Here is a 16,626-nt window from a genome sequence, read left to right on the forward strand (position 1 = left end):
CCTTGATGCTAATGAAGCTTAAGCTAATGGGCCCTGTTTCGCAGGGCCTGTGAGGTGCCCTGTACTTAATTTTGTTTCATCATTTGGTATTATTTTTGTTAAAGACCCCCCCCCCCACCCCCCAATTATACAAGTTAGGTCTCCACAAATCCGGCTCTGCCCTTGCAGCATATTTAGAGCATTTTGCTGTAGGATCAAGCCATCTCACACTGTACTTGGAGAAGGCAGGGACTGACTTTTTTATTTTGACTGGGAAAGAGCAAAGCCTTTGGAGTTAGAAGTCACAGCTCCCAGTTTCTCGGCTTTCCCACCTTCTTAACTGTGTGCATGTGATCAAGTCTCCTACCCTCATCTGATTCCAGTTTCCTCATCAGTAAAATGAGAACAGCAATCCTATGTTTTCTGCTTTCCCCCTCGGGGGTTGGAGGGTCAACTGAGATGATATATGTAAACTGTAGAATATTCCACCGTGTCACTTGCCACAATTGAGAAACTTAGATCCCAAGAAGGTTCCCCAAGTCTTCCACATACAGATCTGGAGTCCAGGTGTCCTGGCTCTCGTCCCTGAACTTCTTGGCTGGGCCAAGGGGCCTTTCGGTAAAGTGCTCTGGAATAAAACAGGATGAACATGAATCATAAAAATGATTATTATTGATTTTTCATTCCTTGGGCAGCAAGAATCACGGCTGGCACTCTTCCCACTTGGAAACCAATTGGCTTGTTTTACATCTATTGCGTCTCTGGTGAGGTCAGGAGTCTAGGACTTGGGCTATGGGCCAGAGCATGAGGGAATCTGCCCTTGGTCCTTTTTCTTTGCCCCCTCTCTCACTGTACCCTCCCCCCTTTCCAGTTTTCTGCCCTGTACCTTGAAGCAGAGCCTCAGCATTCCACAACTCCAGCCCAAGCTGGTGACAAGGCATAATCCTAGCTACACACTCTCCACTTGGCCCCAGCCCTTCCTTCGGTTGCCAGTATCCCAGCACCCGGCTCATATCAAACCCCTAGTGTGCCTGGAATGCGTTAGCCAAAGTGTGGTACTTGAATTCCTAGTGTACGTGGAGTCATTTTTATTTATTTGATGCTCCACAATGAACATTATTTTCCAAGTTATGTGTATTTTATTTAATCAATTAAGTTTTTTTAGAGAGCATGAGCAGGACAGAGGGGCAGAGAGAGAGAGACAGAGAGAGAGAGAGAGAGAGAGAGAGAGAGAGAGAGAACCTTAAGCAGGCTCCACACTGAGCTTGGGAGCCCAACACAGGGGTTGATACCATGACCCTGAAATCATGACCTGAGCCACTCAGGCGCTCCAGAACGTTTCTAATACACATTAAAATACACATAACATTGGAGCACCTGGATGGCTCAGCCAGTTAAGCATCGATCGGACTCTTGATTCGGGCTCAGGTCATGATCTCACGGTAAATGACTTTGAGCCCCGAGTCAGGCTCTGTGCTGACAGTGCAGAGCCTGCTTGGGATTCTCTCTCTCCCTCTCCCTCTACTCCACCGTTGCTGGTGCTCTGTCTCTATAAATAAATAAATAAATAAATAAATAAATAAATAAATAAATGTTTTCAAAAAATAAATGTTCCGTTTTTAAATTTTTATTCAAGATAATGACATAAAGCCTCCATTTTTTTCCCCCTGAGCTACTGTTCCTTATTTATTTTTTCTTTTTTATTGAGGTATAACTTACAGATAATGAAGTACTCACATCTGAAGTTCACAGTTTGATTTTTACATATATATTTTTAATATTTATTTCTTTGAGAGAGAGAGAGAGAAAGAGAGAGAGCACGAGCCAAGGAGGGGCAGAGAGAGAGGGAGACACAGAATCCAAAGCAGGCTCCAGGCTCCAAGCCGTCAGCACAGAGCCCGATGCAGGGCTGGAACTCATGAGCTGTGTGATCATGACCTGAGCCAAAGTCGAAGTCGGATGCCTAACCGACTGAGCCACTCAGGTGCCCCTGATTTTTACATATGTATACATAGTATACATATATACCATGTAACTAACACCCAGATCAAGGTATGGAATGTTTCTAGCATCTAGCAAACTTACTCAAAGTCAATATTCCCCTCCAAATATCACCAGTATTCTGAGCTCCATCGCCATAGATAAATTTAGCCTGTTTCTGGAGTTCACGTACATGGAATCATACAATATGTACTCCTTTACACCTGGCCTCATTCACTCAATGTTACGACTGAGATCAATTTGTGATGTTGCATATAGCAGAAGTTCATCGATTTTCGTTGCTATATAGTGTTCCATTGTATAAATACACCACAGTTTGTCCTTTCTACTTTTTTTCTTTAATGTTTATTTATTTTTGAGAGAGAGAGAGCTCGAGCAGGGGAGGGGCAGGGAGAGAAGGAGACCCAGAATCCGAAGTAGGCTCCAGGCTCTGCGCTGTCAGCACAGAGCCCGACTTGGGGCTCGAACTCACCAGCTGACCTGTGCGGAAGTTGGACACTTAACCGACAGGCCCCTGTCCTTTCTACTTTTAATGGTCATTCAGGTTGTTTCTAGTTTTTGACTATTAAGAATAAAACGGCTTCAAACATTTTTGTGCGTATCTTTTGGTGGATATGTGCATACATTCCTCCTGGGTATATTTCCAAGAGTGGAATTCCTGCATCATAGAATATAAATATATTGGACATTAATGATATCGCCAAATGGTGTTGTCAAGGTTTTTGGATTTGGGCCGTTCTAATAGGTGTGTAATGATATCTCTTTGTTTAATTTGCAATTCCCTAATGCATATGATGTTGAATATCTTTTCATAGGCTTAGTTGCCCTCTATATATCTTTTTTGATGAGATGTCTGTTCAGATTTTTTGCCCATTTTTCAATCAGGTTGTTCATTTTCTTATTGTTGACTTTTATGACTTCTTTATATATTTTCAATAATAGTCCGTTATCAGATGTATCTTTTGCGACGATTTTCTCCCAGTCTGTGGCTTGTCTTCTCGTTTTCTTGACATTGTCTTTCATAAAGCAGAACTTTTTTTATTTTAATAAAATCCAGCTTATCAATTATGTCTTTCATGCCCTTGGTGTTGTTTTATCTAAAAAGTGATCACCGGGGCACCTGGGTGGCTCAGTCGGTTGAGCGTCTGACTCCGGCTCAGGTCATGATCTCGCAGTTTGTGAGTTCAAGCCTGGCGTTGGGCTCTGTGCTGACAGCTCAGAGCCTGGAGCCTGCTTTGGATTCTGTGTCTCCCTCTCTCTGTGCTCCTCCCTCATTTGTGCTCTCTCTCTCTCTCTCTCTCTCAAAAATAAATAAACATTAAAAAAGAGAGGGAGACAGAATCTGAAGCAGGCTGCAGGCTCTGAGCAGTCAGCACAGAGCCCGACATGGCTCTCACAAACTGCGAGATCATGACCTGAGCTAAACTCAGATGCTTAACCAACTGAGCCACCCAGGCACCCGTTGAGTGTCCTTCTTAATACCCAACACCCATCTAGCTCATCTCCTACCCTCCTACCTCCACCAACCCTCAGTTTGTTCTCTGTCTCTGGTGGTTTGTTTCCCTCTCTTCTTTCCCTGCCCCTTCCCATATATTAATCTGTTTTGTTTCTTAAATTCCACATATGAGTGGAATCATATGGTATTTGTCTTTCTCTGACTTATTTCGCTTACCATAATACATTCTAGCTCCATCCGAGTTATTGCAAATGGCAAGATTTCATTCTTTTTTTTTAATGTTTATTTATTTATTTATTTTCAGGGGGGAGGGGCAAAGAGAGAAGAAAGAATCCCAAACAGGCTCCTTGTGCACTGTCAGCACAGAGCCTGACTCGGGGCTGGACCCCACTATCATGAGATCATGACCTGAGCCGAAACCAAGAGTCGGATGCCCAACTGACTGAACCACCCAGGTGCCCCCAATATTTCATTCCTTTTGATGGCTAAGTGATATTCCATTGGATATATATACACCACATCTTCCTACCTTTGTGATTTACATTTCAATCTATGATCTATTTTGGGTTAATTTTTTGATGACAGATATAAGGTCTAATTAGATTAAATTTTTTTTATATATTTAAAAAAATTTTTTTCAATGTTTATTTTTGAGAGACAGAAGACAGAGCACGAGATGGGGAGGGGCAGAGAGAGAGGGAGACACAGAATCGGAAGCAGGCTCCAGGCTCTGAGCTGTCAGCACAGAGCCTGATGCGGGGCTCGAGCTCACAAACGGTGAGATCCTGACCTGAGCCGAAGTCGGACACATAACCGACTGAGCCACCCAGGTGCCCCTAGATTAAATTTTTTTTTTTTAAGACTGTCTTTCGTCCATTGTATTTCTTTTGCTCCTTTGTCCAACAGTTGACTATATTTATGTGGGTCTATTTCTGGGCTTTCTGTTATGTTCCATTGATCTACTTGTCTGTTCTTTTGCAAATACCACACTGTTTTGATTACTGTAGCTTTCTAGTATATCTTGAAGCTGAGTAGTATCAGTTCTCCAGTTTTGTTTTTCTCCTTCAATATTGTATTGGTTATTCCCGGTCTTTTGCCCCTCCATATAAACTTTAGAATCAGTTTGCCAATAGCCACAAAACTACTTGATGGGATTTTGATTGGAATTGCTTTGAATCTATATATCAAAAAGGCAAGGATGACAACAATATTGGGCTTTCCTACCCATGAACTTGGAAATCTCTCCGTTTATTTAGTTCTTTGGTATCTTTTATCAGAGTTTCGTAGATTTCGTCATACAGTTCTTGTACATGTTTTGTTAGATTTATATTTAAGTATTTCAGTTTGAGTGCCAATATAAATGATAATACATTTTTTATTTCAAATTCCTCTTGTTCATTGCTGTTATATAGGGAAGTGACTGACTTTTGCATGTTAACCTTGTGTCCTACGATCTTTTTATAATCATTTATTAGTTCCAGGAAGTTTTTTTATTGTTGTTATTGTTAGTTCTTTCTGATTTTTTTTTTTTTAATTTGAGAGAGAGAGAGAGAGAGAATCTTAAGCAGGCTCCAGGCTCAGCTCAGAGCCTGACTCAGGACTCTATCCCATGACCCTAGGATCATGACCTGAGCTGAAATCAAGAGTCACTCAACCAACTGAGCCACCCAGGTGCCCCTGTTTCTGATTTTGTACATAGACAATCATGTCATCTGCAAACAAAGACAGTTTTATTTCTACCTTCCCAATTTGTGTACCTTTTCCTTTTTTTTTTTTTTTCCTTCTCTTATTGTATTAGCTAGGATTTCCAGTATGATGTTGAAAATCGGTGGCAAGAGGATAGGTACATCCTGCCTTGTTCCCAATCTAAGTGGGAAAGTGAGTTTCTCACCATTAAGTATGATGTTAGCTGTACGTTTTTTGTAGATGTCCTTTATCACATGGAGGGGATTCCTTCCTAGTACACTGAGAGTTTATATCATGAATGGTTATTCAATTTTGTCAAATGATTTTTCTCATCCATTTATATGATCATGTAGTTTTTCTTCTTTGGCCTATTGATATGATGGATTATATTAATTGATTTTTGAATGTTGAACCAGCCCAACATATGTGAAGGATAGCCTACTTGGTTGTGTTGTATAATTCTTTTTATGCATTGTGGAATTAAATTAGCTAATGTTTTGTTGAGGATTTTTGTATCTATATTTATGAGAGATATTGATCTATATTGATCTTATAATGTCTTTGATTTGGGTATTAGGGTACTGCTGGCCTCACAGAACGCATTAGGAAGTATTTCCTCTGCTTCTATATTCTGGAAGAAATTGTACAGAATTGATTTAATTTCTTCCTTAAATGTTTGGTAGAAATCACCAATGAACACATCTGGGCCTGGTACTTTTTGTTTTGAAAGATTATTAATTTTTGATTCAATTTCTTTAATGGATATAGGCCTATTCAGGTTGTCTATTTCTTCTCGTGTGAATTTGGGCAGATTGTATCCTTTCAAGGAATTGTTTCATTTCATCCATTTATCAAATTTGTGGAATTATTTAGAATATACCTCTATATCCTTTTAACATCCATGGGATCTGTAGTGATGACATCTTATTTCTGATATTAGCAATTTGTGTCTTCTCTCTTTTTTTCTTTGTTAGCCTAGCTAGAGGTTTATTGATTAAAAAAAAAACAAACAGCTTTTTTCCTGGGGTGCCTGGGTGGCAGGCTTAACCTGCCAGTCAGATGCTTAACTGACTGAGCCACCCAGGTGCCCCTATTTTTCCCATTTTTAAAAATGGTAGCAAAACACATTTAACATAAAATTTACCATCTTTGCTATTTTTATTTTTATTTAAAATATTTGTTTAACATTTATATATTTTTGAGAGACAGAGAGAGGCAGAGCATGAGCAGGGGGAGGGGAGAGAGAGAGAGAGAGAGAGAGAGAGAGAGAGAGAGAGAGAGAAACAGAATCTGAAGCAGGCTCCAGGTTCTGAGCTGTTTGTTAGCACAGAGCCCAATGCAGGACTCGAACCCACAAACTGTGAGACCATGACCTGAGCTGAAGTCAGACGCTTAACCGACTGAGGCATCCAGGTGCCCCTTTTATTTCTATTTTTAAAAAATGTTTATTTTTGAGACAGAGAGAGAGCATGCTTGTACATGAGTGGAGGAGGAACAGAGAGAGAGGGAGATAGGGGATACGAAGCAGGTTCTGTGCTGACAGCAGAGAGCCTGATGCGGGGCTTGAACTCATGAACAGTGAGATCATGACCTGAGCCGAAGTGAGTTGCTTAACTGAGCCACCCAGGCACCCCATCTTTACTGCTTTATGTTATGCAACCATCACTACCATCTATCTCTAGAACTCTTTTATCTTGTAAAACTGAAATTCTGTCCCTATTAAACAGTAACTATCCGCTCCTTCTCCCCCCAGCCCTTAGCAACCACCATTCCACTTTCTGTCTTCATCATTTTTGACTACTTTAAGTATCTCCATAAATGGAATCATACATTGCCTTTTTGTGAATGGTTTATTTCACTTAACGTGTTATTTTGAGCGGGGAGGGGCAAAGTCAGTTAGGGGTCTGACTCTTGGTTTCAGCTCGGGTCATGATCTCACAGTTTGCGAGTTCAGAGCTTGGAATTTCTCTAGCCTGTCTCTCTGCCCCTCCCCAGGTTGCTCTCTTTCTCTCAGAAAATAAATATATAAACATTAAAACTAAAAAATTAAAACTAAAAAAAATCCTTCCTTTTGTAAATAATTTCCATTGTAAATAATATTCCATCCACATTTTGCTTATCCATTCATCCATCAATGAACACTTGGCTTGCTTCCAAGTTTTAGCTATTATGAATGCTGCTGCTATGAACATAGGTATACAAATATCTCTTTGAGACCCTGCTTTCAATTATTTTGGGTATATGGCCAGAAGCAGAATTGCTGGATCATATGGTAATCCTATTTTTAATTATCTGAGGAAGCACCATATTGTTTTCCATAGCAACAGCACCATTTTACATTCCTACCAACATTGCACAAGGGTTCCAATTTCTCCACATCATCACCAACATTTGTCATTTTCTGTTCCCCTTTCTTCCTTCCTTCGTTCCTTCCTTCATTCCTTGCTTCCTTTGTTCCTTCGTTCGTTTGTTCCTTCCTTCCTTTCAGTAATCATCCTAATGGGTGTAAGCTGGTATCTCATTGTAGTTTTGATTTGTATTTCCCTAATGATGAGTAATGTTGATCATGTTTTCACGTGTTTATTGGTCGTTTGTAGATCTTCTTTGAAGAAATGTTTATTCAAGTCCTTTATTCATTTTTAAATTGGGTTGTTTTATTATTATTGTTGTCTCTATTTCTTTTTCTTTTCTTTATTTCTTCCTTTCTTTCTTTCTTTGTTCCTTTTTTTCTTTCTTTTTTGAGACAGAGATAGAGAAAGAGCATGAAAGCTGGGGAGAGGGATGGAGGCAGAGGGAGAGAATCTTAAGCAGGCTCAATGCTCAGCATGGAGCTGGACGCCGGGCTCGATCCCATGACCCTGGGATCATGACCTGAGCCAAAATCAAGAGTTGGATGCTCAACTGACTGAGCCACCCAGGTTCTCCTCTATTTCTTTTTTAATGAGCTTCAAAAGTTTATGTTTTTCAAGGAATTTAGTTTCATCTAAGTTGTGAAATGTATGGCTATGTTTGTAGTATTCATTCACTATCCTTTTATGTCTTAGGGTCTGTAGTGATGCCCTCTAATTTCTGTTATTTATCATTTCTATTTCTCATTTTTTTCTTGGTCAGCATGGCTGGAAGTTTATCAATTTTATTGATTTTTTTCCCAGGGAACTAATTTTTGGTTTCGTTATATTTCTCTCTTATTTATACTCAATTTCATTGATTTCTGTTCTAGCTTTATTATTTCGTTTTTCTGCCTGATTTGGTTCTAATTTGCTCTTCTTTTTCTAGTTGTTGTTTTTTTTTCTTTAGTAAACTCTATGCCCAACATGGGGCTTGAACTCATGGCCCTGAGATCAAGAGTCACATTCTCCACCAGCTGAGACAGCCAGGCATCCCTCTCTAGTTTTTTAAGGTAGAAGCTTAAATTACTGAGTTGAGATCTTTTTTATTTTCTAACCTAAGTATTTAATACTATTTCCCTCTAAGCACTGCTTAATTGCATCTCACGAATTTTGATCTGTTTTCATCTTCATTCAGTTTAAAATATTTTCTGTTTCCCTTGTGACTTCATCTTTGATCCATGGGTTACTTAGAAGTGACTTGCTTAGTTTCCAAATACTTAGGCTTTTTTTTTTTTCCAGATGTCTTTCCATTACTGATTTATTTTTTTATTTTATTTTTTTATTTTTATTTTTTAATTTTTTTTTTTTAACATTTTATTTATTTTTGAGACAGAGAGAGACAGAGCATGAACGGGGAGAGATGGAGACACAGAATTGGAAGCAGGCTCCAGGCTCCGAGCCATCAGCCCAGAGCCTGACGCGGGGCTCGAACTCACGGACCGTGAGATCGTGACCTGGCTGAAGTCGGACGCTTAACCGACTGCGCCACCCAGGCGCCCCTATTTTTTTTATTTTTTTAAAGTTTATTTTATTTATTTTGAGAGAGACCGAGAGATCGCGAGTCGGGGAGGGGCAGAGAGAGAGGGAGACGGAGAATCCAAAGCAGGCTCAGCACGGTCAGCTTGGGCCCGATGTGGGGCTCAAACTCATGAAACCATGAGATCATGACCTGAGCTGAAACCAAGAGTCGGAGGCTTAGCCGACTGAGTCACCCAGGCACCCCCCATTACTGATTTCTAATTTAATTCTGTGATGGGCATAGATTATACTTCCTCTGACTTCAATTCTTTCACATTTGTTAAGGTTTGTTTTATGGCCCAGAACATAGTCTATTTTGGTGAATGGGTGTAGTTAAAGAGAATGCGTATTTTGCTATAATTGGTTGGAAGGCTCTACAAACATAAATTAGGTCAAGTAGGTTGATAGTGCACTCCAGGTGTTCTATATCTTTAATAATTTTCTGCCTACTTGTTCTATGGTTAATTGAGAGAGTTGTGGTTTCCTACTGTAATTGGGGATTATCTAGAGAGACAGAATCTGAAGCAGGCTCAAGGCTCCAAGCTGTCAGCACAGAGCCTCACGTGGGGCTCGAACTCAAGAACTGTGAGATCATGACCTGAGCCAAAGTCGGGTGCTCAACTGACTGAGCCACCCAGGTGCCCCTGAAATTGTGTTTAAAAGTTATGTATGATCTATTTTCTTAAACTAGGTAAATTAGTGTTCCCATATAAGTCAATCTGCAGGAAAATATTCTAAATGATTAACAGTGAGTGATTACCGAGAGGTTTTCTGGAGGCTTTTATTCTCTGAATTAGATAGTTCTATAATTTTAAGTGTTTCACATACAAATTTTTAATAATTGAAAAGATGGGGGGGCACCTGGGTAGCTCAGTAGGTTATGCATCCAACTCTTTATTTTTTATTTTTTTTTTAATGTTTATTTATTTTTGAGACAGAGACAGAGCATGAACGGGGGAGGGTCAGAGAGAGAGGGAGACAGAGAATCCGAAGCAGGCTCCAGGCTCTGAGCTGTCAGCACAGAGCCCGCCGCGGGGCTCGAACTCACGGACCGTGAGATCATGACCTGAGCCGCAGTCGGACGCTTAACCGACTGAGCCACCCAGGCGCCCCTGCATCCAACTCTTGATTTTGGCTCAGGTCAGGATCTCATGGTTGGTGAGTTCGAGCCCCACATTGAGCTCTGTGCTGACGGTGAGATGCCTGCTTGGGATTCTCTCTCCCTCTCTCTCTGCCCCTCCCCTGCTCACACTCTCTCTCTCACTCTCTCTCTTTCTCTCAAAAGGAAATACAGAAACTTTACAACAAAAGAAAATATGAAGATGTGGTTTATTTATTTTTTTTTCAACGTTTTTTATTTATTTTTGGGACAGAGAGAGACAGAGTATGAACGGGGGAGGGGCAGAGAGAGAGGGAGACACAGAATGGGAAACAGGCTCCAGGCTCTGAGCCATCAGCCCAGAGCCTGACGCGGGGCTCGAACTCACAGACCGTGAGATCGTGACCTGGCTGAAGTCGGACGCTTAACCGACTGCGCCACCCAGGCGCCCGAAGATGTGGTTTAAAGAGAGATGGTTGTGTGCCTATGAATGTGTCCTCCCTACCTGGAAAGCAGTCTCTGGATCACCTTGGAGAAGAGTCAGCTGGGCTCTCTCTGCCTGCCCATTCCTGCCAAGCTCCCCAACCATGGCCTACACCTCCTGCTTCTGCTTTCTCACCAGCTCTTCCTCACCTCCTGTCATCTGGCTCTGGGCCCAGGTGCCTGGGAAAGAAACAACTTTCTGAGGTCACCCTGTGGCCTGCCAACCCGGCAGGCTTTCCACCATGTCATTTGACTTTGCCGAGCTTTTCTTTTCTTTTTTTCCTTTCTAAGTAATCTCTACACCCAACATGAGGCTCAGACCCCGAGATCAAGGGTTGCACACTCTACTGACCGAGCCAGCCAGGCACCCCTGAATATATTCATTCTCTAGACCTTTATTCCCCGAAGATGTTCCCCCTCTCTCATCACTGGGCCAGCTCTTACCTTCCCCTTAGGAATCAGAGCAAACGACTCTACCTCCAGGAAGCCACGCCTAATTCTAGCCCCGCTCTGCTCCCACCACTCTGTGCAAATCCTCACCATTCTTGTTGAATGCCATGGTCCTGTGCTGATCGCAGGGCCTGTGAGGGTGGGGGCTATGTCTGTTTGCCTCTGCTATTGGCTCACTTACCTTCAGATTCTCAATTTGCCTCCCTGCAGCCAGTCCCTCCTGCATATAGCTCCCAAGTGCCTCACTTTAATCATGTCACTCCCCAGTTCAAGAACCTGCAATGACTCCCTGGTGTCTACCGAATCAAGTCCAAACTCTTCCTCTTGGGTATATTTAATTACATCAAAATTAAAGATTTGATCAACGAGGTAAACAAAATTAAGACAGAGCTGACAAAATGGGAAAATATTTTAATGAGATCTCAAACCAACAAAGGATAGAGAATGTCTTGCAAATCAACACCCAGAAAAGCATCAACCTCAGTAAGAATATGACCAAATGATATGACAAAACCGTGTATATAATGGGAAATCATTTTTTGAAGTTTTTGAAACATTTATTCATTTTGAGAGAGAGAGAAAGCTCAAGTCAGGGCAGAGCAGAGAGAGAGGGAGAGAGAGAATCCCAGGCTCTGAGCTGTCAGTGCAGAGCCTGACGTGGGGTTTAAACCCACGAACTGTGAGATCATGACCTGAGCCAAAGTCAGATGCTTAACCAACTGAGCCTCCCAGGTGCCCCTATATAATAGGAAATCTTTTTTTTTTAATGTTTATTTATTTTTGAGAGAAAGAGAGTGCCCAAGAGAGATCGGGGAAGGGGCAAAGAGAGACAGAGACACAGAATCACAGAATCTGAAGCAGGCTTCAGCCTCTGAGCTGTCAGCCCAGAGCCCAACACGGGGGTCAAACTCATGAGCTGTGAGATCATGGCTTGAGCCGAAGTCAGACACTTAACTGACTGAGCTACTCAGGCGCCCCTAACAGGAAATCTTTTTTTTTTTTTAAGTTTATTTATTTGAGAGAGAGAGAAAAAGAGAGTGCGCGTGCACAGAGGAGGGGCAGAGAGAGAAGGCAAGAGAGAATCCCAAGCAGGCTCCAAGCTGTCAGCACTGAGCCCCATGAGGGCCTTGAACTCACCCACCATGAGATCATGACCTGAGTGGAAACCAAGAGTCGGACGCTTAACCGACTGAGCCACCCAGGCGCGCCTGTAATAGGAAATCTTAAAGACTAATCAGCAAATGCAGAGATACTCAAACTCTACAGTGATCAGAGAAATGCAGAAGAACAAACAAGCAAACAAACCCCAAAAACAAAGAACAATGAGGTAATTCCTCAGTCAGACTAGCAACAATCAAAAGGGCTGAATAATGTCAATAATATGGGGACATAGGAACCTCGTGGGCTGCCCGTGGGAGTGCTGAATGGTGCAGACAACGCGGAGAGGAATATAGCCATATTTGGTCAAGACAGACCTATTTATACCCTATGACCTAGCACATCCACCCCTGGCCCCTGGATACATAACCCAAAGAGGTTCTCACCAGAACCAGAAGGGGACAAGCCTGAGGACGCTGCAAGTCATTTATGGGAGGGGAGTAGGGTGCAGCAAGGTGTCCCTTCTTGGGAGACAGAAGAAGCCGAAGGTAAGGTGCTCCATGGAGCACCACACAGGAGCTAAGGCAACTCAGTGTTCACCTTTGGATCCTAAAACCATAGTGTGGGGCAGAAAGAGCACCAACAGAGCCGGGACTAGAACATGATGCTGATAATGTATAAGAACAGACAGACAGACAGATACACACACACACACACACACCCCAAGCGCAGACATCTTGAGAAATTTATTGTAGGTTGGATATTTGATAATATCAGGCACGAGTGCTCATTTTGTTGGGTGTGACGGTGGCACCGCGGCTGGTTAAGAAAATGATCAGTGTTGGTGGGAAGGTGCACAGCTGAAGGGTGCGTCTGAGATTCATTTGGAAGCATTGCGAGAAAGATGAAACAAACAAATCTACCCTGAACTGAGGATGATGAATTTAACCCTTTGCCCTGGAAGTCCAGGCAAGGGAGGGAAAAAAAATACCCCTATAACTCTACCACTGTGGCGTTTTCATATTTCCCGTCTAAACCTCTAAACTTCGTTCCTGGGCACGCTATCCTTTCCTGCATGGCTGTCACCTTGACTGTCACAGCACTTCATGCTTTGCTTAAGAAACAGGAATAAACGTTTTGCTTCCTAAATGCCAGCACCGGGGGCACCTGGGTGGCTCCGTTGGCTGAGCATCCGACTTTGGCTCAGGTCATGATCTCACTGTTTGTGGGTTCCAGCCCCGCGTCAGGCTTTGTGCTGACAGCTCAGGGCCTGGAGCCTGCTTCGGATTCTGTGGCTCCGGCTCTCTCTGCCCCTCCCCCGCTTGCGCTCTGTCTCTCTCAATAATAAATAAACATAATAAAATATAAAATAAAATAAAATAAAATAAAATAAAATAAAATAAAGGCCAGCACCGGGCTAGGACCTCGAGGCGGGTGAACTCAATTTATCCTCTCAATAACACTGTGAAGTCAATATCGTTACCACCGTTTTACAAATGCAGATGGCGTTTTCTGTCCTTCTCCAACTAAATCACAAAGCTGGAATTCCAAACTCATTGGCCTCAGAGGCCCAGGATCACGTGATTGCACCAAGCTGATTCAACAGCTTCTTCATCATCATTATTATTTTGTGGGTCTTTTTCCTAAGTACGCGCTTGAACCAACAACCCCAAGATGATCAAGAGTCACATGCTCTACAGACCGAGCGAGTCAGGTGCCCCTCATCATTTTTTTTTCATGTTTATTTACTTCTGAGAGACAGAGTGTGAACAGGGGAGGGGCAGAGAGAGAGGGAGACACGGAATGGGAAGCAGGCTCCAGGCTCTGAGCTGTCAGCACAGAGCTTGACGTGGGGCTCGATCCCACGAACTGTGAGATCACAACCTGAGCTGAAGTCGGATGCTTAACCCACTGAGCCCCCCAAGGTGCCCTGCGCCCCTCATTATTATTATTTGTAAGGCCTGCCTAGTGGCCTATCATATTGAGGTAGGGTGATTTGCTATAATTTACTAACCACCCTCCTATTACAGAGTATTTGGCCTCTTTCTAGTTTTTTTTTGTTACCATAGATAGTCCTATTAAAAAAATAGCTTCAGGGGCCCCTGGGTGACTCAGTCAGTTAAGTGACTGTCTCTTGATTTCCACTCAGGTCATGATCCCAGGGACTAGGGATGGAGTCCTGCGTCAGACTCCCCACTGAGCATGGACCCTGTTTAAGATTCTCTCTCTCCCTCTGCCCCCTCTCCTCCACACACACACACACACACACACACACGCACTCTCTGTCTCTCTCAAATTAAAAAAAAAAGGCAATCTTCAGGTATAGGAGTACGTAGTTGGCTGAGTGGAGCATGTGACTTTTGATCTTGGGGTCCTCAGTTCGAGCCCAATGTGTGGAGTAGAGTTTACTTAAAAATTTTTAAATATTTAAAAAAAAGAGAGAGAGAAAGTCTTCAGGTGTATAGCTTTTGGATTCTGTTGAATTATTCTCTTACCTTGAGGGGGGTTATTTTGCTTTCACACTGCAGTGTGGACCTCGTTTCGGCAGCCCATTCACATTGAGGCAGTCTTCGAGAAAGGGTTGAGTGGGTGAGCAGGATTTAAAACTGCAGAGATGTTGAGGGAGTGTGTATGTATTGGGGGGTTGGAGGGGGCAGAAGGACAGCTCTTAGAGGAAACGTGGGCAGTAGAGAGAGTGGGACAGGGCATCTGTTGGGGGCGGCCGGAAGCACAAAGGGAGTAAGGCCTCAGGACAGGCAGGAAGTCGATGGGATTGATTTCTGTGGCCTTCACGCTTCCCTAATGCCTTGCCTGCTCAAGGTGGCCAGTGGGGTTCTGGCGAGCCCTGAGGACCGGGCCAGCTGCTGTGGAGACATGAAGCTGCTGTTTGCAGGAGGTGGACAGCCAGGACGGCTCTCCCTGGGGCCAAGGTAGCTCTCTGGCCCTTTGGCGGCTGTCCCGGGCAGCCTGGGAGGGGTCAGCTGGGGATAGGCGGCAAGTAAATATAGATGCAGGGAAGGAAGCCAGGCGGCCCAGCCCTGCGCTGACCTCTCGTTGGAAGGCTGAGAAGTGTGGGGAGGGTTTATGTTTTGGCACCCTCCTGGCCAGGGGGTGAGTGACACCTGGCCCAGAAGCCTTCTAGATTTGCTGGAAGCTGGTGGTCTTCCACAGGGACCAGAGTGAGGGCCAGTGGAAAAGCTGGTCAAGAGACGCTGTTCCTGCGTAACTGAGCGCAAACTGCCTTCCCTCCCTGGCGAGGCCCCTCAGAGGCGCTGCCCACCTTGATGCGTGCAAGCCAAGGGGCTGATTGGCCCCAAGGGATGTGGGGCCCATGGTACAAGGGACAGGGCCAGCCTGAAGATACTGGATGACAGTCCTTTCAGCCCCTCCCCCCACTGGGTCTTGCTCATTCTGAAGAGGGATGTCCAGAGCGTAATGTGTCTTCCCTTGCTCTCTCACCCTCTCACTGGCGGCTGGCCTTCTCCACCCTAAGACTCAGGGCCACCAGTTGTATCCCTCCCCCCAGGATACACCCTGCCACCCCCCAGCCTGGCCCTCCTTGCCCGCACCCTGGGTTACTCTGGGCACCAGCCCCACGGCATGCGTGCCGTGTCCACAGGGTCCGGCCAAAACTCCTTGGACCCCCGACTCTCGGAGGGAAATTGCAGCAAGGCAGTCACTCCACCACAGACGCATTTATTGGCAAAACCTACTCCCAAGCATCAAGGGGAAGGGTGCTAGCAGTGCGGGCGACTTTCTTTCCACTTTCCTGAGCAGTGTTCAAGGAGCAGAAGGAGGGAGGGGGCAGGGACACCCCAGTGAGGATCACAATACCAGCAGCGAAGGTTGATTGAGCGCTTCCTCTGAGGCCTGAGGCCAGGCTGTGCTAAGCAAGCGCTTTACATGCACTGTCTCATTTAATCCTTACAAGAATCCTACAAGGTAGGTACCATTATCGTCCCCATTTTACAGATGAGGAAGCTGAGGCATAGAATGGGGAAGTGGTGAGAGGCAGCTGTCAGCCTTCAGGGATGCACCCAAGAGCCTCCCATCGGGCGCCCAAGGCACCTGATTCTCCGTTTCAACCATTTCTCACCGCTTCCAGCTCTTTCCACTCTTTTTATATTTTTGTTTTGTAAAAAAAAAAAAAAGATTATGCCCCTATTCTGCAGAGTCCACTGTCTCTTACCCCCATTGGTCAAATCTGGGTTTTCCCCAAGATTCAGCTGGGGTGAGGTTGTGGGCAGTGCGTCTCCAACCGGAGGCCTGGGCATTTGTGTGAAGCCGAAGTACAATGAAAGCTCTTAGAAATATGCAAACAATAAATTACAAACCTCCCTCCCTTCCCCCCCCATCTGATCTCACCCCCTCCATCCAAATCTAGCACAGACTCTGCATCACCGCCTCCCGCCCCCCCCCACCCCCATTCCCCACCCCAGGGCAGAGTCTTTTCTCGGTTGCCCCTG

Source organism: Lynx canadensis, chromosome E1, assembly GCF_007474595.2.
Source record: "Lynx canadensis isolate LIC74 chromosome E1, mLynCan4.pri.v2, whole genome shotgun sequence".
NCBI lineage: Eukaryota > Metazoa > Chordata > Mammalia > Carnivora > Felidae > Lynx > Lynx canadensis.